Below are 24,190 nucleotides of genomic sequence, written 5' to 3'. Positions count from 1 at the left end.
AGCTACTGAAGAGCAGCTAGCATAGCAGGAGGCCTGTGGGAGGGGACCCTGTTTCTAGGGCTTTCACCACCCCTCCCTTCAACCAGCTGCATGATCGCAGGAAAATTAACCTATTTTGTTCTCATTTTCTTACTTATAAAATGAGAGAATAGGACAAGATGACCATTATTGTTCTTGGCAATCCTAGTTTGATTTTCTGTGATTGTTGAACAAAGAGAAAACTATGAAATATATTTCAAGGTAAGGGTAAGGGAGAATGAAAACAAAGTAAATAGCCTAACATAGAAAGAGGTTTAGCCTAGAGTAAAAACTCTTTGGGGGTGATTTTTGGTGCATGGTAGCTATATGGAACCCCTTTGGATTGGGGGATTTACCAGACCCTGTCAAAGAATTGAACATGCTGATTGCAACTCCAGCACCAGGAGAGGATCCCCATGAACAATGGTCATCCAATTAAAATGTCTGAAACAAGAAATTACTTTTACAACCACCTACTCATTGAAATGGACTAATTCCCTTAGAAATATGTTTAACAGGATGATTTTTAAATAGCATTAATTTCTATAAGTTTCTTAACCTTGCCATATAGCTTTCTCTAATGTCTTTTCCTCTAAACTCCCAGTCTATTTCTCTTTAAACCCTCACAAGTCTTTCCCTCTTTAAATTTAGGAACATCTAGTGATCAGTTTATCTTACTTTCTGAATGCTTTTTAATTGAGAAAGTATGTATGTAATTTTAATTGGAAAATGAAGGGTGTGCATGTGTGTGTGTGTGTGTGCGTGCGCACATGCAGGAGACTACTGTGGCTGTTCCAAAATATTTTCCTGGAAAATATCTTATAATCTAATATATTGCTCTAATGAGATTTTTTCAAATGCAAATAAGGTCCTGAATGCTACAAAAGAAATGGAGTTTCTCTCCCTGCACTATCACACTAATTATGATTATTTAGTTACGTAGCTCTTCTTTGAGCAAAGCTTTGCTCATTCTTCCTGCCAGCAACTTGAAGATAAGAGGTGAAGTCTGTTTCCTGGGTTGGGGGGAAAGTCAATGAGCAGAATGTTAAGCAAGAGGAAGCAGAACAGTGCAGACTTAGCCCACAATCAGTGGTAGTTTAGGCTCTTCACCTTCACTGTGGCCTCAATGTCGCCTCTATTCTTTGGTCTCCCTAAGCCTTCAGACTGCTTTGATAAACTTGGAGGTTCTAAGGTTTCTGCTCCAAGATTCCACTTTCATTTTTAGCACATGGCACTGACGTCATTCCATGAAACTGCTCTTTCAAAATCTTCCTTTACTGACACAGAGAAAATGCTCCCCATCCTTAGTTCCTCATCTAACCCTACAGATCCAGGGAAAGAGGTGCCTCTCTCTCTAAAGTTAATTTCTTTAATTCACACCTTCTCAAAATTCTTTGAGACCTTACCTCCCAATATCTGAAAGAGCTGGGCTATCAGGCTCTCAACAAGGCCAGACTTAGCACATTCATAGAGACTCAAGAAAACCTGAGGCAGAAAATTGTAAAGGGCAATGTAGATCTTCCCTAAAGTTTCCTAAGGAGTTGAAGAAGAGATAAGCAAAACATCTTTAAATATCTTGTGGACTTTTCTCCTTTCCAATTCCTACTTCCTTCTTATCTGCATCTTCTCCTTGTGCTTCCTACAACCCTTCTTTCCCTCTTCAACTTCATCTCTGAAGTTATTTGGATTCCATCAGCTTTTCCAGTGACCCTCTCCCCTCCACACCACATGGTACAACTAAAGCTCAATAACAATTTGCTGAAGAAAATGTTCTTTCTCTTCAGAGCTCAGGATACTGGATGATCTTCATCATTCGACCTTATAAATAGGAACAAGAATCATGCTTCATATAGTTGTTGTGAGAAATGAAATGAGATGATATATATGAGTTCTTAGAATAGGGACTGGTACAAGGTAAGTGCTAAATACAATTTGTTTCTATTATTATTAGCTACTTTTTCCTGGCATGTCACTTATTTTTCCTTTTCTGGCAGTTTTTTATTTCCCATTTGCTCCTATTCTGTATCACAAACAATCTATATCAACAATTTATAACTATTCTTTCCTTTTTTAAAAAAAATTTTAAATGATAAGCTTCTGGAAAGATAAGATATTCTACATTTTCTTATTCTAAGTACATAAAATCTCCTAAAGTCTTTGGTTCCTAGGAGTTGAAAAGAGGTAAAAACAGTATGAAATGAATGCATTGTAATACATGTACCATGGCCTCACAGAGAGCTCTGTTAGTGCCAGAAGGATGGTGCAATGGGATGAATATCAAGCTAGGCAGAGTGCACTGGGAAGACTTTATCAGAATTGGGAAGAAAAAAAAATAATAATTTTTGGCAGAGAATGGGGAAGGGCATTCAGATGGGCATGAACTCTGATTTGGAGTAAAAATGTATAAGTTGTTTAAGGCAAGAGTAAGGTCATTATAATGAAGCAGAATGTTTAAAACAAAGCAATAAAACGTGAGGTTATTAAATCATACGATTTGTGATGAATGAAGACTAGGCCAAAGGTAATTGGTAGAGAACTTAAAGGAAATGAAAAAATGTCTAGATTTAATGCAGGGAGCAAAAGTAATACTATGCCTTTGAGACTTGTAATTATTAACAATGATGATCAGTCTTATTTTTTGAGGGCTTACTATATACAAGGTATTGTTCAAGAACCTCTTAAATGGTCCCCCTCTATTTCCTCTTGTTCTGCTAATTCTTTCCTCAACATAGCAGGCACAGTAGTTTTTTAAAATGCAAATCTGATCATGTTATTGGCTTCTCCCTTACCCTTCTTAAAATCCTTCACCAGATTTTCTTTATTTTTTTTTAAAGATTTTATTTATTTATTTAACAGACAAAGATCACAAGTAGGCAGAGAGGCAGGCAGAGAGAGAGAGGAGGAAGCAGGCTCCCTGCTGAGCAGAGAGCCCGATGTGGGGCTTGATCCCAGGACCCTGGGGCCATGACCTGAGCCGAAGGCAGAGGCTTTAACCTGCTGAGCCACCCAGGCACCCATTCACCAGCTTTTCTTTGCTCTTATGATAAAGACCAAATCCTTAACTTTACCTTCTAGGTCCTGCCAGATCTTGCTCAAACCTCTTAAGCTTCAAGTCTTATTCTCTTTAGTCATTCCTTAAAAAACAAAAAATAGATTTATTTATTTGAGAGAGAGAACATGTGCACACACATGAGTTGGGGGAAGGGGAGGAAGAGAATCCTCAAACAGACTCCCTGCTGAGTGAGGAGCTCAATATGGGACTCAATGGGGGGCTCAATACAGGGTTCATTTCCAGGACCCTGAGATCATTATCTGAGCCAAAATCAAGTATTGGCTGCTTAACCAACTGAGCTGCCCAGGTGCCCTTATTTTGGTCTCATCTCCATTTGAATAACACTGTCAAGGAAGCCTCAGTTAGGTTCTACATTAACCTTTCTTACAGCTTTCCTTCATAGTATGGGCATTCATGGAGGTATACCAAGTGGATCTCCCTCCAAGAATTTGCTATTCAGCTGCAAAGTGTGCAGTTGACTGACTGCCTTCTTTTAGTGCCTTCTGGCCATGCCTCAGGTTTCTAGCCAAGGCCACATTCTTCCTGGGCAGCCTGAATCTAACCACTGGACACAGTGGGTGGTCCTAGTGGGTGGTCCTGGTCATTTCTGTCCAATGTGGGATTCCTCAAATAGGCAATTGTGCTTCTAAGTCCCTCTCAAACTAGCCAAGCCTTTGACAGATCTGCATTGCAGTCTGAAGCTCTTCCTGCCCAGTTCTGCTTCTTCTGCTCTTAATGGTTCTCAGGCATTAACCCCAATAAATCTCTTATGCTTCTAATTCTGTCTTCTCATCTGCTCCCTGGAGGACTCAAATGATACATACCACTTATCACTATTTAAACATATATATTTGTATAGTATCTAATTAGTGTTTGCCCCACACAGAAAATTCATGAGGGAGGAGGCCACTTGTCCACTCAAAATTATATCCAAAGTATCTTCCAAAGTACATAACAGCCTTCAAAAATCATTTGTGGCGAGACAGTAAGAACTTTTACATGGATTATCTCACTAATCTTTTGAGAGAGGTTTTATTATTATGTCATTTTGAAGATGGAGAAAACTGAATGACAGAGATTAATTTGTTCAAATTTGAATCCAAGTGTGTGTGATGTCAAAGACCTTCTGTACCTCTACTTAATTCCCTTCCTGAGAATGTGAAAAAGAGGATCAGAATGACTCTTCAACCAGGACCCTTGGGTTTTTGCCTTGCTGGGTCCTTGTTCCTACTGTATATCATGAGCTTGATTTAAAAAACCATCTTACCTAATTATTTTTTGCATTTCTCATAGTGCCCAGCACATAAAGTGCTCATTCCATGTGTACTAAACTGGAGGGACAGTGGAGGTCAGGAATGATGTTTAAGGACGATGATTCTTAAAAAAAAAAAAAAAGAAGGGGCGCCTGGGTGGCTCAGTGGGTTAAGCCACTGCCTTCGGCTCAAGTCATGATCTCAGGGTCCTGGGATCGAGCCCCGCATCAGGCTCTCTGCTCGGCGGGGAGCCTGCTTCCTCCCTCTCTCTCTGCCTGCCTCTCTGCCTACTTCTGATCTCTGTCTGTCAAATAAATAAATAAAATCTTTGGAGAAAAAAAAAAAAGAAGATGATGATGATGACGATTCTTGCTGCTTCTGTAGACACCAGTAGAGGAAAGTGAGTTAACGCTACAGATTCTCAAGAGGAATCGATGTCCAATGACTCTGGAGTATAACTTTCTTTAATCATATCTCTCTTCCCCCCATGTCTAAGGTTACCTGGGAATGTCCTCTGCAAAGGTTCTGTTTGGGTTGTGAAGAGAAATCAGTGCATCTGAGAGTCATTTTCCTCTTGCCCTCAGAGCTGTGATACACTTGATGCAGTTAAGAATGAATTATTGCAGCAGAGTCTAAAAGGCAACTTAGAGAAAGATTTAGTCTGTTTACTTTGTAGGGAAAAGAAAGAGAGACTGAGAGAGGTAAAGCATCTTGCCCAAGTAGCTGAGATAGAACTGGTACCAGATCATGTGTCTCTTTATTTCTGACTTCCAGCTTGGAGAGGAAACTAAGAATCTCCATTTTGTTTCCTAGCAGTAAGGCTAAAGTTTGCTTCAGAGAGTCACCCTACCACCTTTTGATGGAATGTGGTCCAAGGGCAGAGGAATGGACTGTGGGTATGCATAAAACGTTTTAGAATAGCAGTACTATGAAAGAATCAGTATTTCCTAGATAAGTCTGACTTCTGAAAATAAGATACCCTCACTGGAAAGAAAAGCACAATTACTTGACTACATAGCTACCTAATCTAGTTTGGACCTTACTGCAGGAAAGTCTGGGAGGATTTGAGTGCTTCTGCACTACATTCTCAAATCTTTCATAGTTCTAGCCCCCAAACAATCCCTGCTTTTTTCCAAGGAGCTCTTGCTACTACTCTGACATTGATTGTATCTAGGTGAATATTTGTGCTTTCCTGGTCTTATTTTAATCTTATACATAAATGAAGAAAGGAGGCAAAAATAGGTCCTGTCAAAGGTCACAACACCTTGATATTAGGACCAGTTTCTCTTTGTTTACAAAGGTCAAGGAGATTCTCAAACTAGGAGAGATGGACCAGGTAACCCTGGTTCTCTCCTAGCCACTGGTCCTCCCTGGTGCCTGTCAGCCTGCCAAGAGCCAGTACTGCAGCTCTCTTAGTGCCCATTATTATCCTGGTTGGCGAGGAGGACCTGCTGGGTTTGGAGAGGGTCAGGGCACAGGGCCAGCCAAGATGAGAGGCCACAAAGAAGAGGCAAAGAAAAAAAATCCTGGGGAAATGCATCAAAACAGTGCTGAGGGCAAAATTCTGGCTATGTATCGAGGACTGGCAAGAAAGTGAAATAGTCTGTTCAAGGTCAGAGCAGTGAGGACATTCTCAAGTTGGAAACAGAAATCAATTCTTCTTTCCTTTCAGCCTGGCAGCTGTATCTGGTGGGTGCCTAGGAAGCTGTAACACTAAGAGACAGCCCTGGCAGCAGCACCAGTAAAAGGCAAAAGGGCTCACAGACAGTAGACTAGAGCCGGAAAGGAACCCATTCTTTGGCCTTTGTCATGGGCTCTTTGCTAATAAAGACAGAGCCATTCCATGGCCTACAGAAGGCATCATGGCAGTAGCTATTCTTGTGGATTCCCATTTTCATCATGATTAGTTTTTCATAAGTTTGTTTTTAAAGCTTAGGAATAATATGTCTTTGTAGCAAAAGCAGTGTTTTGATGAAGTGGAGGTAAGAAGAGAAGCTTTCTCTATTATGAAGCTTAAAATTCAGGGTAGGGAAGATGCTGTACTTCTTACCACAGTCAGCTTTTGCCAAGACAGGTCCAAGTATTTTGGATTGATAGAGCAAGAGTAATGGAGGTGGGGAATATAGGAAAATAAAGCCCCTTCTCTTTCTTCTGTTTTCATTGCTTGGCAGAGTGCGTGAAGGTAAATATAATTTCAGGACATGGAAAGAGGTGAGGTAAGATATTGTCCAGAGAAGAAAAGTATCAAAGAGTGAAAAGTTCTAGGGATAGAAGAAAAGCCATATTTTCAAAATTTCTGTGTGAAAACCACATTTTTGCACAATATATAATTTATGTAGATCCATTAATGAGCCAATAAAATGAGAAGGGAAAAAGAATATAATGGACCAAACAATATGGGCTGGAGGCAAATCTGACAACTTCTACAATGTGGAAGAAAGAGAAGAGATGTGATAGAGGCTCTTGTCACATTTAAACTCAACCAACATTTACTGAGCACCTATTAGGTGCCAGGCATTGTACCAGGCATTGGGCATTCAAGCTAACAAGATGAAAGTTTAACTACTAAGGAATTCACATCTAGAGAAGGAGATAGATTGACAATATCAAAACAAAGCATAATGTGACAGATTCAATAGAAGTACAAGCTGCATACTAGTGAAGATGGAGGAGGCTAAGCTTAGTTCCATCTAGTAGATCATGAAACCCTCATGGAGGAGGTGACATTTAATCTGGAATTTGAAAGATGATTTCCTTTTCTTTAATTAAGTTCTGCACATTGATTTTTTGCTTATTTGGGTAAATTTATTTATTTAATATTTTGCTTATTAGGTAAATTTTTTAACTTAAGAAAGTTAAATATCTCCATTTTATATTAAACCAACAGCCGCAACAATATGTGTGATGACTCCTTGGGGATATTATTATTATATATCTATATAATATATAGAGATATTATTATATAAGAGCCTTGGTCCATATTCAGTTGTTCCAAGAGCCATTCAAAGAATCTAATGGAAATGAGAGAATGTGCAGTCCAGAGAGAACACAAGCTACAATACAAAATAGGAACTTCTCCAGAGCAAATGACAACACATTATTTAAGAAAAGGAATACTGCCCATTCTTCAATAACATACAACTATTGCCTCCTTATGATAATAGCTCAGATCTTATTTATAATTCACTGAAACTACTTTAAAAATACACCAAGTATTGAGGTCAGAGATTGAGCTGCCTCATTCAGGTATTTTAACTAGTGGTCAACAAACTTTTTCTGTAAGAGTCCTGATAGCAAATACTTTCATTTCAGCTTTGCAGACCACATGGTCTCTGCTGCAGCTACCCAACTCAGCCTTTATATAGCAGCCATAGGCAAGGAGAAATAACAACCAGCATGACAGAAATATGAGGCAATATAAGAGAATGTTATGAAAAATTATATACCAACAGACTGAACAACCTAGAAGAAATAAATAAACTCCTACGAACATAAAATCTTCCAAAATTGAATCAGAAAGAAATAGAAAATTTGAAAAGACTGATTACTAGCAAAGAAATTCAATCAGTTACAATAAAAAATAAAAACTGAAAAAACCAAACCTCCCTACAAACCAAAGTCCAGGACCAGATGGCTTCACAGGTGAATTCTACCAAACATTTTAAGAGTTAAAACCTATTTTTCTCAAACTATTCCAGAAAATAAAAGAGGGAGAAAAGCTTCCAAATTCAGTCTTTGAGGCCAGCATTACCCTGATACCAAAACCAAATAAAGACACTATCAGAAACAACCCCCAATTCCCTCCAAACTAAGAAACTACAGGCCAATATCTCTGATGAACACAGATACAAAAATCCTTAGCAAAATATTAGCAAAGCAAATCAAATGACACATTAAAAAGTTATTTACCAGAACCAAGTGGGATTTACTCTAGGAATAAAAGTGTGGTTAATCTTTGCAAATCAATCAAGTGATACATCATATTAACAAGAGAAAGGATAAAAACCATATGATCATCTCAATAGATACAGAAAAAACATTTGACCATTATATTGGTCCATTAATTCATGATAAAAACTCTCAACAAAGTGGGCTTAGAGGAAACTCGCCTTAACATAATGAAGGCTATATATGAAAAACACACAGCCAACATCATACTCAATTGTGAAAAATTGAGAGCTTTTCCCCTAAGATCAGGAATGAGACAAAGATGTCCTTTCTCACCACTTTTATTCAACATAGTACTGGAAGTACTAACTGTAGCAACCATACAAAAAAAAGAAAGAAAAAGAAAAAGAAAGAAAAGGCATCTAAATTGGTAAGAAAGAAATAAAATTTTTTCTAGTTATGGATGACATGATAGTGTACATAGAAAAACCCCAAAGACTACCAAAAAAGCTACCAGAATTGGTAGATATAAAATTAATATACAGAAATCAGTTACCTTTCTATACACTAATAATGAAGTAGCAGAAAGAGAAATTTAAAAACAATCCCCTTACAATGACTTAAAAGACCTCAGTGTGAGACCTGTAACCTTAACACTTCTGGAAGAAAACATAGGTAATAATTTCTTTGACATCAACCATAGAAACCTTTTTCTAGATACATATTCTCAGGCAAGGGAAACAAAAACAACAATAAACTATTTGGCCTAAACATCAAAACAAAAAAGCTTTTGTATAGTCAAGGAAACCACCAAGAAAACAAAAAGGCAACCTACTAAATGGCAGAAGATATTTGCAAATGACATCTGATAAAGTATAGATCCAAAATATAGAAAGAACTCTACAAGTAGAGTTTTTGTAATAGGCATACAAATGAGCAACAGACACATAAAAGGTGCTCAATTACTCATTACTCAAATGCTCATTACTCATCAGGGAAATGCAAGTCAAAACCATAATGAGATATCACCTTACACTTGTTAGAATGGCTAGAGTAAAAAAAGACAAGAAATAAGAAGTGTTGGCAAGGATGTGGAGAAAAAGGAACCTGCATGCACCATTGATAGAACATAAATTGGTACAGTCACTATGGATAACAGTATGGGGTTTCCTCAAAAAATTAAAAATAGAATTACCATATTATCTAGTAATTACTGCTTATTTATGTAAAGAAAATAAAAACATTAATTCAGAAAGATATATGCACACCTATGTTTATTAAAGCATTATTTACAATAACCAACCTATAAAAGCAACCCAAGTGTCCACCTATAAATGAATGGATAAAGATGTAACACACACACACATACACACACAGGAATATTAAGCTGTAAAAAAGTGAAATCTTACCATTTACAACAATATGGATGGATCTAGAGGATATAATGCTAAGTGAAATATGTCAGGGAAAGATGAATACTATATGATTTCATTCATGTGGAATTTAAGAAACAGAACAAATGAACAATGGAAAAAAGAGACAGAAAACCGGACTCTTAAATACAGATAACAAGCTGGTGGTTGCCAGAGGGAGGTTGATGGAGGGATGGGTCAAATAGGTAAGGCTGATTAAGTGATTAAGTGATGAACTTAATAATGTATAGAATTGTTGAATCATTATATTGTATACCTGAAACTAATATAATACTGTGTGTTAATTATACTTAAATAAAAAAATACAAAAATAATAAAAAAGATGTAAGTGACAAGTGTGGCTATGTTCTAATAACTTTATTTACAAAAACAGTGAGCTGGAATTGGTCCATGGACAATTTGTCAACCCCTGCTTTTAGTCATCATTTTAACATGACCCTCTCTCAACCCTGCTACCCCCTCCCTTCTATAGCATGAAGAGCAGTTGAAATATTCATTAAGAGCATAGCCCTCCTTTTCAACCCCCATTTGTACTTTTTATTAGTAATTTCCTTTTTATATTTTAAACTCAAAACATTCTATCCCTGCTTTCTAACCTATTTGTTCACCTCCACTTATAGTCTACCTCTAGCTAGGCATATCTTCATAATTACATGGATTAATCTTCTCATCCTTAGCAACAACTGTGGCTAACATGCTCTGAAAACAGAATTTCCAGAGCTCTAGCCTGAAGAGTGGCATAAACGGCTGGTTATTAACCTCAATATTTAATCTATTCTCTTGTTAATAATATAACTCCCAATATTTACCAATATTTCCTGCTGTACTTTACTTAAGAAAGCCGGTCAGAGTATAGATATTTCCAGGTCTCCTTGTAGCTGAGATGGCCAAGTGATTAAATCCTAGCTAACGTGAAATAAAAAGAAATATTGTACAGCATCTTCTAGGAAACCATCTTTAAAGGCATCTGGTCAATGTTTTCTCCCATTTATCTTCATCCCTTTTGCCATCATTCCATCTGAAAAAAATAAGGTGATGACTGAACTCTAGCTAGTCTCTTGGACCTTGAAGACAAAGACTTTGTCAAAAGAATGTCAAAACAGTGAGCTGGAAAGAAAATTAATACCTAATTAAAATTGAGGATTGTCAATTCTCATAGTAGCCTCAGTCACCTTACTTTTACCAGATAGAGAAATAAAGTTCTACATTGTTTAAGTCACTGTTACTGACTGGCATACCTAATCCTAATGAATAGATCTGGAGTTTCAAATTTTGAATAAGAAAAAAATTTCTGAAACAAAGACTAAGATGAGTTTCATTGTAATGTCTGTTTATTTATTTATTTATTTATTTTAAAATTTATTTGACAGAGATCATAGGTAGGCAGAGAGGCAGGCAGAGAGAGAGGGGGAAGCAGGTTGCCTGCTGAGCAGAGAACCCGATGTGGGGCTCAATCCCAGGACTCTGGGATCATGACCTGAGCCGAAAGCAGAGGCTTTAACCCACTGAGCCACCCAGGCGCCCCTTTTTGTAATGTTTAAAATGACTATTCAAAAAATGATCATTTTAATATTTAAATGGCTGAATATTCACAGTTGTTAAAAGTGGCAGAAGAGGGGACGCCTGGGTGGCTCAGTTGGTTAAGCAGCTGCCTTCGGCTCAGGTCATGATCCCAGCGTCCTGGGATCGAGTCCCACATCGGGCTCCTTGCTCCGCAGGGAGCCTGCTTCTCCCTCTGACTCTGCCTTCCACTCTGTCTGTCTGTGCTCGCTCCCGCTCGCTCTCTCTCTGACAAATAAATAAATAAAATCTTTAAAAAAAAAAAAAAAGTGGCAGAAGAGGACGCAGGTGTCTATTTGAATTTATCGAAGTTTGTACTATAGCTTGTAAACTTTCATTTCTTCTTATGAATTGAGATAACAAAGAGAGGCAACTGGGAAAAAAAAAAACCATTTACTAACATATTAAACAATCCTGGGATCTGAAGCCTGCCTGGTTCGCTCAGCAACAATTGTTAAGGCAACAGGGCAAAGGTTATGCTTTATAACCAGGTTAAATTTACAGCATCAGGGTGCTTGAAGAGAGCAGTGCCTCTAGGAAAAACCCTGTGGGTATATATACAGTTTATCTATTGCCTACTTGCACTCCAGGCTGTCAATCTACAGCAATGCCTGCTCCCTCCTCACAAGCTTGCACTCTAAGGCCATCTTTATATGGATGACAGAATACATGAGAAGAACCAGGGGGTCCCCATAAGTATCAGCTTATACTCTCGATTAACTGGAGAGGAGTTTGTTCTTTGGATACCAGTCATACTGCCTGAATTCTCACACTATTGCAGGAGTTACCTGTAAGGGAACACCCTGCAGTGCAGACCTGTTCTGCCTGATACTCCCATGTGGGGCAAAATAATTTGTCTCTTCTTTGCATTGGTGTGGATTATCCCTACCATGTTGATTTGTAAGACATAAGACAGAGGCAAAAAGATTACACACTGCTCCTGTTTTTCTCCATATGCAACTAGCTGGGCAGCCTGGAAACAAAGATTACTCCTTTCCTGCTGTACTTTACTTAAGAAAGTGAAAAGTAATAAACTACTATTCTTTACTTTCATTCCCCAGAAATGCTCTAAGGCAGTGACCACAAAGTTCCTGAAAAATTTGTCTTTCAGGGACCCAAGATATCCCAGCCCATGGCTTATCTTTCCAGCCTTACCTCCCCAAATTTCACACTTCCACTTTCTCATACTAAGGTGGGGAGTTGCCCCTGTTCCTTACCCTGGTAGTAATCCAGAGCCAGTAATCCAGAGTAACACTTCTTCATGCCCAATATTTGACACTCCAATCCTAGCAACAATTTCAGGTTAAGTTCTTTTGATTGTAAGGAACAGAGACAAGTGAGGAAGAGGGGTGGCTATCCTGAAGATCTACTTGGACTATAATTGAGTCTGGAAATCTGGCGGGAACCAAAGCTGTCCTGGAGACTGGCTGCTTTCTCCAATTCTCTGAGAAACATATGGCTTCTCTAAATAATATTGTCTTTGCTACTTTCTTTTTGATCTCCTGATTGGCTGTTTCTTCCTTCATTTGCCAAGTATTTGTTGATTACTTACCACATGCTGGTTAATTCTCTCAGCACCAAGAATGCAGCAATAAACAAAACAACAAAATCATGGAGTTTAAACTTGAATGGGAAGAAACAGACAATAAACAAGTGATAAATGTGCAATGTCAAGTAGCAGTAAATGTTATGAAGAAATATGAACAAGGGTAAAAAGATTGAGTAGAAGGGTCCTATTTTAGATAGACTGGTCAGAGCAATCCTCTCTGAGGTAGTAACATTTGAGTACAGATCTGAGTGAATTGAGAGAGGGAGCCATGAGGGAAAGGTGTTCCTGCAGAGGAAACAGCACATGAGAAGACCCTGAAACAAGAATATGATGTCATGTTAAAAGATCAACACAGAAATCAGCATTGGCTTTGAAAGTAGGAAAAGTTAATGTTAGAAGTCAGGGACCAGATTACGGAGGTAAGGCATGGTAAAAAACAGTCATGATCTGGTTTACAGCTTAAAATTGTGATTCTGGCTGTCATGTGGAGTCTAGATGTATGGGAGCTGGAGTGAAAGCAGAGAAGCCAGTCAGGAGGCTAGTATGGTAGTAACAGAGATGAGAACAGCTTGGACTAGCATGCTACTGAGGAGGCAGAAAGTGGATGGATTGGGATGATTTTTTGAAAAGTTTGTGCATTGACTATTGAATATGAGGGAGAATAAAAAGAAATCAGAGAGAACTTAAAATTCTTTTTGGCCTCAGAAACTCTATGGTGTCATTTTCTAAGAAGGAAAATATTTGAGGAAAAGTAGGTTTAAGCAGGGGAATATCAAGGTTTTGATTATAGTAATTTTTTTATATTGATAAGTTTATTTTAATTTCTGAAAGCATTTGTTAATTCTCAATAACATTCCTTTGAAAAAATCATTTAAACTAAAAAAACAAAACAATTCACCCATTTCTCCTACCTCTACCCTTTGCCTCTGGCAACCACCAATCAGTTCTCTGTATCTATGAGCTTGGAGAGACACACCTTTATCTGGATCCCACTTATAAGAAAGGTCTTTTGGTGTATGTCTTTCTCTCTGTGATGTATTCTCTTAGTATAATGCCATTAAGGACCTTCCATTTTGTCACAAATAACAGGAGTTCATTCTTTCTGATGGCTGAATAATATTCCTTTGTGTGTGTGTGTAAGTGTATAGCCACAATTTCTTTATCCATTCATCCATTGATGGACATAAGTTGTTTCCAAATCTTGGCTATTGTAATGCTGCAACAAACATGGGGACTCATACATATTTTCAAATTAGTGGTTTTGTTTTCTTTGAATAAATACCCAGAAGTGGAATTTCTGGAACATATGATAGTTTTGTTTTTTAACTTTTGAGGGACTTCCATTCTGTTTTCCATAATGGCTGTACCACTCTGCATTCTCACCACAGCACACAAGTGTTTTCTTTTTTCCACATCCTCACTAGTACTTGTTTTTTCTAGGTTTTTTTTTTTTTTTATAATAGCCATTCTAACAGGTATGAGATGGTATCTCGTTGTGGTTTTGATTTGCATTTCCCTGATGATTAATGATGTAGAGCATCTTTTTATGTACCTGTTGGCCATCTGTATGTCTTCTTTGGAAAAATGTCTATTCAGACATTCTTTCCATTTTTAATTGGATTTTGTTGTTGCTGTTTTGCTATTGAGTTGTAGGAATCCTTTATGTATTTTGGATATTAGCCTCTTATTATGTATATCATTTCCAAATATTTTCTCCTATTCTTTTTATTCTGTTAATGGTTTCCTCTGCTGTGGAGATGCTTTTTAGTTTGAGGTAGCCCCACTTGTTTCTTTTGCTTTTGTTGCTTTTACTTTTGATGTCAGATTAAAAAAATCATTGCTAAGATGCTTGTCAAAGTGCTTACTGCCTCTGTTTGCTTCTAGGAGTTTTATGCTTTCAGGTCTTTTGTTCAAGTCTTTAATCCATTTTGAGTTAATTTTTGTGTATGGTATAAGATAGTTGCCCAGCTTCATTCTTTTGCATACAGCTAATTGTCTCAGCAACATTTACTAATGTTTCTCCATTATATGTTCTTATCTTTTTTGTTGAAGATTAATTGACCATATATGTGTGGTTTTATTTCTGGGCTCTCTATTCTGTTCCATTGATTTATATGTCTGTTTTTATGCTAATCCACACTGCTTAAGTACTGTAGCTTTAAAATATAGTTTGAAATCAGAAAGCAAGATGCCTCCAACTTTGGTCTTTTTTCTCAGGATTACTTTGGCAATCGGAGTCTCTTATGGTCCATATAAATTATAGAATCATTTGTTCTAGTTTTTTGGAAAATATCATTAGAATTTTTTAAAATTAGAAATCTTTTATTTTCTAAGAGATTTTATTTATTTATTTATTTGAGAGAGAGAGAGAGTGCAAGCAGGGGGAGGAGCAAAGGGGAGGGGGAAGGAGGAAGAAAGAATTTTGAGAAGACTCCACACTGGGTGTGGAGCTCAGAGCAGGACTCCATCTCACAACTCTGAGATCATGACCTGAGCTGAAACCAAGAGTTGGTTGCTAAGCTAAATGAGTCACCCAGGTGCCCCTACCATTAGAATTTTTATGGAGATTGCACTGAATCTGTATATTGCTTTTGGTAATATAGACATTTTAAAATTATTAATTCTTTTAATTCATGAGTGTAGAATAGTTTTCCATTTATTTGTGTCTCTTTCAACTTCTTTCACTAATATACTGTAGTTTTGAATATACAGATCTTTCATATCTTTGGTTAAATTTATTCCTAGGTGTTTTTTACTCTTTCTGATGTAATTGTAAATGAGATTGTTTTCTTAATTTCTCTTTCTGATAGTCCTTTATTAGGATATATAAATACAACAGATTTTTATGTATGAATTTGTATCCTACAACTTTACTGAATTCCTTTATTAGTTCTAACAGTTTTCTTCTGATTCCACCTTTATAGTTTTCTATATATAATATCATGTTATCTGCAAATAGTAATGATTTTACTTCTCCCTTCTGAATAGTATATATGCATGTATGTATGTATTATTTATCTTGCCTAATTGCTCTGGGTAGATTTCAAATATTATTTTGAATAAAATTGGCAAGTGTGGCATTCTTATCTTATTCCTGATCTTAGAGTAAAGGCTTTCAGCTTTTTACCATTAAGTATAATGTTAGCTGTGGGCTTGTTATATACTAGCCTTTGTTATGTTGAGGTATACTCCCTCCACACCCACTCTATTAAGAGTTTTTATCATGAATGTATGTTGAGTTTTGTTAAATGCCTTTGTATATCTATTAAGATGATCATATGACTTTTTCTTTCATTTTGTTAATATTATATATCACATTAACTGATTTTGTGGATGTTGAACCATCCTTGCATCACTGGAATAAGCCCACTTTATAACAGTGTGTGATCATTTTAATATATTGTTGAATTTGTTTTGCTACTATTCTGTTGAGGATTTTTAGATCTATGTTCTTCAGGGATAGTGGCCTGTAATTTTCTTTTCTTGTGAAATCCTTATCTGTTTTTGGTATCAATCAGGGTTAGTGCTGATGTTGTAAAATGAGTTTGGAAACTTTCCCTCCTCTTCTTTTTGGGAAGAGTTTGAGAAGGATTGGTATTAATTCTTCTTTGAACGTTCAGTATAATTCACTAGTGAAGTCATCTGGTCCTAGAATTTTGTTTGTTAATTTTTATTATTATTATCACTGATTTGATCTCCTTACTAGTAATCAGTCTGTTCATATTTTCTCTTTCATCATGAGAAAGATGAAAGTCTTGGTAGGCTGTATGTTTCTAGGAATTTATCAACTTCTTCTAAATTGTCCAAATTATTGGCATAAAATTATTTATATAGTTTCTTATGATCCTTTGTTATCTGTTGTAACATTTCTGACTTTATTTATTTAGGTCCTTTCCCTTTTTTCCTTTTGATGAGCCCAGCAAAAGGTTTGTCAATTTTGTTTAATTTTTTTCAAAGAATCAGCTCTTGGCTTCATTGATCTTTTCTTTGTCTATTTAATCTTTATTTTGTTTTTTTTCTTTTTCAAGATCTAATTATGTATTTTAGAGAGTGAGGGAGCACAAGCAGGAGGGACGGAAGGACAGAGAGAGAATCCCAAGCAGACTCCCTCTGAGATTACAAAACCAACCAAAACCAGTATTCAAAGCTTAGCTGACTGTGCCACCTAGGTACACCTATTTCATTTATTTCTGCTCTAATCTTTGTTATCTCCTTACTTCTACTACCTCTGAGCTTTGCTCATCTTTTTCTAGTTCCTTGAGAACTATTTCTATAGCATTTAAAGATAGTAAATTGAACATGTCAGTTGAGACTTGTGGCACAGCCAAAAATACAATTTGGAGTTAAATAAGTCAAAAATTTTATGATCCTTAGCAAGTTTAGTAAAAAAAAAAAAATTAAAGTAGCTATATAATTATAACATAAAATATTTGACCAGAACTTACTACCTCTATGTACTAGTCATGAGCAGAAGACTCATGAATACTAAACCCTGTTAGCTCCTAGCTCCTAAGCACTCTTCTAAGTCATTTACATTCTATTAAATTAATCCTCAAAATAATCAAGGGAAAAGGCATAATTATGTTTTTGACTTGCCCTGGGTCACATAGCAAATGGCCAGAGTAACTAGAGAAAACTGGATAGTTGGTCCCACCTCATGCTACTACCATTATGCTCTACTACCTCATGTGGTCTTGTCCTTTAGTTTATTAATATGATGTATCACATTCATTTATTTTTGTATGTCATACTACCGATGCATTCCTGGCATGAATCCCAGTTGGTTGGGTTGTATAATTCTATTTTCTGGTGTTCTGCTGTGGAATTTTGTGTCTGTACCAAGAAGTGATATTAGTCTGTAGTTTTTATCCCCCCCTTGGAATTTATTTGTTTCATTTTTGTATTAGGATACTAATATCCTCATAGAATCAGTTAGGAATTGTTTCTCCCCTTTTCCTTTTTGGAAGAATTTGTGAAATATTGAAAGCTGGGCTTTTTGGGGAGAAAGTGTGTCAATAAATAATTCAACTCTTGTTATAGGTGTAGTCAGATCTTATATTTCTTCTCAAGTCATTTTGGTAGTTTGTGTCCTTCTAGGAATTTGTCCATTTTCATCTACATTATGTATTTTCCTGGCATACAGCTGTTCATAGTATTTCTGTGTAACCTTTTTATTTCTGTGAGGTCATTAATAATGCCTTCTTTTATTCTTGACTTTAGGAATTTGGATATTCTCTCTTTTTCTTTTCTTGGTCAGTCTAACAGATATATTAATTGGTGAATTTTTTTAAGGATCGATTTTTATTTTCTTGATATTTTTCTATTTCATTTATTTCTTCTATTATATTTATTATATTCTTCTTTCTGTTTGATTTAGGTAGACGTTTTCTCATTTCATCAGGTAGAAGATTAGATTACTGATTTATGATTTTTAAAACTTTTCCTCCCAAGTTTATTGAAGTATAATTGGGAAGTAGAATTGTATTATATTTCATGTACACAACATGATAGTTGGATATATGTATACATTGTGAAAAATTCCTACAATCAAGTTAATAAAAACATCCATCAGTTTATTTATTTGTTTATTTGGTCTTTTTATTTTATTTTTTTAGATTCAGATTCAAGTATAATTAACATACAATGTTATATTAGTTTCAGGAATACAATATAATGATTTAACAATTCTATGCATTCTTCAGTGCTTATCCCAATAAATATACTCTTAATTCCCCCTCACCTATTTTACGCTCTCCACCCCTCCACCACCTCCTTTCTAGCAACCACCAATTTGTTATCTGTATTTAAGAGTCTGGTTTTTTGCTTGTGTCTTTTTACTTTTTTGTTTTGTTTCTTGAGTTTCACATGTTAATGAAATCATTTGGTATTTTTCTTTCTGTGACTGACTTATTTCACTTAGCATTATACTCTCTAGGTCCATTCATGTTGTTGCAAATGATAATATTTTATTTTTTATAGTTGTGTAATATTTCATTGTGTATATATACCATATCTTTTTTTATCTATTCACCTATTGATGGACACTTGGTTTGCTTCCATAACTTGGTTTTTGTTAATAACACTGCCATAAACATAGGGGTGTATGTATCTTTTTGAATTAGTGTTTTCATTTTCTTTGAGTAAATACCCAATATTGGAATTACTGGATTGTATGGTAATTCTATTTTTAGTTTTTTAGGAAACTCCATACTGTTTCCTAGAATGGCTTCACCAGTTTGCATTCTCACCAACTTAGCACATAATAGTTCACTCTTCTCTGCATCCTTGCCAACACTAGTTTCTTGTGTGTGTATGTGTGTGTGTGTTTTAATTTTAGCCATTCTGGTTAAGTGTAAAGTGATACCTCATTGTGGTTTTTATTTGCATTTCCCTGGTGATTAGTGATGTTGAACATCCTTTTCATGTGTCTGTTGGCCATCTGTATGTCTTTTTTGGAAAAATATGATTCAGGTCTTCTGCTCATTTTTTAATTGGATTATTTAGTTGGTTTTTTTGGTGTTGAATTGTATACATTCTTTACATATTTTGGATATTAACCCTTTATTCGATATATCATTTGCAAATATCTTGTCCCATTCAGTAGGTTGTCTTTATGTCTTTTTGATGGCTTTCTTAACTATGCAAAAGATTTTTATTTGGGGAGAGTCTACTAATAGTTTAATTTGATTTAATTTGATTTTGTTTTCCTTGTCAGAAAAAAAAAAATGTTTCTATAGATGATGTCAAAGAAATAACTGTTTTCTTCTAGGGAATAACTTTGTTTTCTTCTAGGGATTTTCTGGTTTCAGCTCTCACATTTAAGTCTTTAATCCATTTTGAGTTTATTTTTGTGTATTGTGAAAGTGGTTTCATTCTTTTGCATGTAGCTGTCCAGTTTTCCCAACACCACTTGTTGAAGAGACTAATCTTTTTCCCATTGTGAGATCTTGCCTCTTTTGTCATAGATTACATGACCATATAAGCATAGGTTTATTTCTGGACTCTCTTTATTCTGTTCCATTGATCTTTGTGTCTGTTTTTGTGCCAGTACTATACTATTTTGATTACTACCTCTTTGTAGTATATCTTAAAATTGTGGATTGTGATATCTCTAGTTTTGCTGTTCTTTTTTAAGATTGCTTTACCTATTTGGGGGTCTTCTGTGGTTCCATACAGATTTTAGCATTATTTGTACTAGTACTGTGAAAAACATCATTGCTATTTTGGTAAGATTGTATTAAATCTGGAGATCACTCTGTGTAGAATGGATATTTATTTTTGCAGTATTTATTCTTGCAGTCCATGAACACAGAATATCTTTCCATTTGTTTGTATAATTTTCAATTTCATCAGTGTTTTATAGTTTTTGGAGTACAAGTCTTTCACCTCTTTGGTTAAGTTTATTCCTAGGTATTTCATTATTTTTGCTGCAATTGTAAATGGGATTGTGTTTTTAATTTCTCTTGTTGTTACTTCATTATTACCGTATAGAAAGATAATGACTTCTGTATGTTTTAATTTTGTATTCATTTACTGAATTCATTTATCAGTTCTAGTAGTTTTATGGTGGAGTCTTTAGGGTTTTCTCTCTATAGTATTATGCCCTCTGGGACACCTAAAATGTATATATTGGTCTCCTTGATGTCCCATAAGTCCCTTAAGGTATTTTCACTCTTCTTCATTCTTTTTTCTTTTGGTCTTCTGATTGAATAACTCCACTGTTCTGTCTTCAGATTCACTAGTTCTTTCTTCTACTTGGTCTGGTTTTTTGTTGAACCCCTCTACTTAAGTTTTCAGTTCAGTTATTATATTCTTCAGTTCTATGATTTCTGTTTGGTACTTTTAAATATATTCTGTTTGCTGAAATTCTCATTTATTTTCCTGACCTCAGTAAACATCTTCATCAATATTTTTAGCTCTTGATCATGTAAATCACTTATCTCCATTTCATTAAGGTTGGTTTTTAAAGATTTATCTTATTCTTTTATTTGGACATTTTCCTCTATTTCTTCATTTTACTTGAAACTCTGTGTTGGTTTTTGCCCATTAAATAATAAAGCCACCTTTCTTAGCCTTGATAGATTGCTATAATGTAAGAGATGAACCTCATCAATCAGCCCAGCCCAAATTCCTGATTGCCTATCAAGCCTTTGTCCATTGCTATTTTTGTTCTTTTGTTCCCAGTAGATGAGGTTGCACTGAGGCCTGTTCGTGGTCCGATGGCATGGGAAATGCCCATATGCGTGCCTGTTCTGATTCCCAGAAGACTACTTATTCCTTTCTCCCCTCCACACCCAACCCAGCTACATGATGCAGGCTAATTGGAAGCTTGACCTTCATTCATGCAGTGGCTTGGAAAATCAGGATATTTGACATGTAATCTAGCCCCTATCAGGGAGAAATCAGGAGCAGGTTTTTGATATGTAATCTAGCCCCTATCAGGGAGAAATCAGGAGTAGGAGAAATCAGGAGCAGGTGATTATGGGGGACTCATGAATACTAAACCCTGTTAGCTCCTACAGCTAGGTGATTTGGAAGTCAGTCCTTCGGGTGGCAGTTAGTTGGAGTGAGACAGGGGAGGCAATGGGAAACATGTCTACTTAGGCTTCTGGAAGGATTCCAATTAGCTTCTACATGCAGGCTGATTAGAAGTCAGAATTTCAGACAGCATCTGGTAAAATATGAAGTCAGAAGCCTTCCAGGGATAAACTGGGAGATAGGCATTTTTCCCTGTTCTCTCTGTGCTGAGCCTGGGGGTGTGTGAAGGCATAGTGTCTGTACACCCATTTGAAAACTACTTTTGTTTGTTTGTTTGTTTAATTTGGTCCCATGGGTCTTGTGAATACTATACTCCATTGGCTATCAGAAAGAGCTAGGTGGTTTGACAGCTCATCCCTTTGGGGGACGGTGGGCACATGCAAAAGTTCAAATGCTGTATGTGGACAAACTTCTTCCAGGGAGAAGCTGGAGACTTGTTCCATTGTTGGAGTGAGCCAGAGGTAGAATGTAGGATAATTACCAGCTCTTTTGGGCTCCCAGGACAATCCAAGTCATCACTTATGCAAAGCTGATTGGAAGTCAGACCCTCAGGCAACAGCTAGTTAAGTATGCAGTAAACCTTTTCTAAGGAGAAACAGAGATGGCATTTTTGCCTATTCTCTCTATGCTGAGCCTGAGTATTAAGCCACAGGGAGAGCTCATATGCCTTTTTAAAAGCTTCTTCTTTATTTGCTATTATCTATCCTGTGGGACTCTAAATTCAAACACTATTGGTTATCAGAGCAAGGTAATTTGTGGGGGGGGAGGTCTGTCCTTCACTTGGCAGCCATAAAAGTTGGGATGCTAGATGTGTGGACTAGCTCCTTTCCAGCTGATGCTGGTTTTTGCTGTTGGGAAGAGCCAGAGAGAGAAGGTGAGGGAATGCCAACTGGTTCTTTCAGGCTCTGGAGAAGATTCCAGTCAGCATCATGATGCGGGCTTATTAGAGGCTAGACTCTCAGGTAGCAGCAGTAAATTATGCAGTCAAATCTCTTCCAGGGGAAAACTGGGAAGTGGGTGTTTTTGTCTGCTCCTTCTGTGCTGAGCCTGAGAGGATAGTTCATGTGCCTTTTTGATAACTCTTTCTTTGATTGCTATTGTCCTGTTAGACTTATGAATGCAAACCTCATTGGGTCCCAGAGATAGGTGATTTGGGCCCCATCCCTTGGGGAGGGTGACTTAAAAGTTAGGGAATGATATGTGTGGTCCAAACCCTTCACTCCTCAGGGAGATACTGAGAGTTAGACATTCCCTCATGGTTATAAGGTATTATACCAATTTATGACAAAATTGTGTCTCAGCATTTTTTACCTATTTTGATGTGTGTATTTTCTCAGTCACCTAATGTGTAGGAGTTGTTCATCTAGCTTCTCAATTTTTCTTAGGATCGATCCTTATATAACTGTCTATTTGGTGCACCCATGGGAGGAAGAAAATTCAAGAACCTCCTATGTTACCATCTGGGTGATGTCACTCCTATCTTTTTTAACCTACACACACACAGCTATAAATTTTGCTTTAAATACTACTTTAGCTGCATCCCATAAGTTTTAGTATATTTTGTTTTCATTTTGCTTATCTCAAAGTACCAATAATATACTTTGTGATTTCTCCTTTGATTTACAAGGTATTTATGAGCATGCTATTTAATTTCTGCACCTTTATCAATTGAACAGAATAGAAAACCTAAAAATTAACCCACAACTATGTGGTCAACTGTCGGAGGCAGGCCCCTGGCCAGGGTGGCCTCTGCCATTAAAAGATGGTGCCTGGCTAGTTGCCAGGTTAGGATTGCCTCGTGAGACTAAGCGGAACACCCAAAGAGGAAGTAAACAGAATTGGTTGCTAGCGAAGTTGTTCGTTTAGGTGCACAGCCTGATTCGCTCCCTCCTGTACCCTGCTCGCTGATTGGTCATGTAAGCGTATATAAGTGTGTAGACTTGCGGAAATAAAGAGAGAGAAGATGCATCTGAACTGGGGCTTCTTGTCGTCCTTGCGGGCCAAGGGCAATAGTCAACTAATCTTTGACAAAGCAGGAAATAATATTTGGTGGAAAAATACAGTCTCTTCAACAAATGGTGTTGGGAAAACTGGACAAAAACATGCAGAAGAATGAAACTGGACCATTCTTTACACCATACACAAAAATAAATTTAAAAGGGATGAAAGACATAAATGTGAGACAGGAAACCATCAAAATCCTAGGGGAGAACACAAGCAGCAATCTCTTTGAGCTTGGCTATAGCAACTTCTTATTAGACATGTCTCCAGAGGCAAGGGAAACAAAAGCAGGAATGAACTATGGGACTTCATCAAGATAAAAGGCTTCTGCATAGCAAAGGAAATAATCAACAAAACTAAAAGTCAGCCTATGGAATGGGAGAAGATATTTGCAAATGAGATATCTGTTAAAGGGCTTTTAGTATCCAAAGCCTGCAAAGAACTTTTCAAACTCAATACCCAACCCAAAAAACAAATAATCCAGTTAAAAACTGTGCAGAAGACATAAATAGACATTTTCTCAAAGACATATAGATGGCTATCAGACACATGAGAAAATGCTTAACACCACACATCATTAGGGAAATGCAAATCAAAACCATGATGAGATACCATAGCACACCTGTCAGAATGGCTAAAAATAAGAACACAAGAAACAACAGTTGGCAAGGATGTGGAGAAAGGGGAACCCTCTTACACTGTTGGTGAGAATGAAAACTGGAGCAGCCACTCTGGTAAACAGTATGGATGTTCCACAAAAAGTTAAAAATGGGGACACCTGGGTGGCTCAGTCAGTTAAGCATCCGACTCAATTTTGGCTCAGGTCATGATCTCATGTGTCATGATATCGAACCCCACATTGGCTCTGTGCTCAGTGGGAAGTCAGCTTTAGATTCTT

At 36.7% G+C, this 24,190-nt stretch overlaps 1 protein-coding gene across 1 annotated transcript in view; it reads left to right on the top strand.

Moving 5' to 3' along the window:
* The window catches only part of STXBP5L (syntaxin binding protein 5 like), a 542,570-nt gene that overhangs the window by 878 nt on the left and 517,502 nt on the right, over positions 1-24,190 (top strand). The gene's annotated exons all lie outside the window — the stretch shown is intronic.

The sequence above is a fragment of the Mustela erminea genome, chromosome 1 (assembly GCF_009829155.1).
Source record: "Mustela erminea isolate mMusErm1 chromosome 1, mMusErm1.Pri, whole genome shotgun sequence".
NCBI classification, from domain to species: domain Eukaryota; kingdom Metazoa; phylum Chordata; class Mammalia; order Carnivora; family Mustelidae; genus Mustela; species Mustela erminea.
The sequence above is the reverse complement of the archived record's forward strand: the minus strand, read 5'-3'. Positions and strand labels throughout refer to the sequence as shown.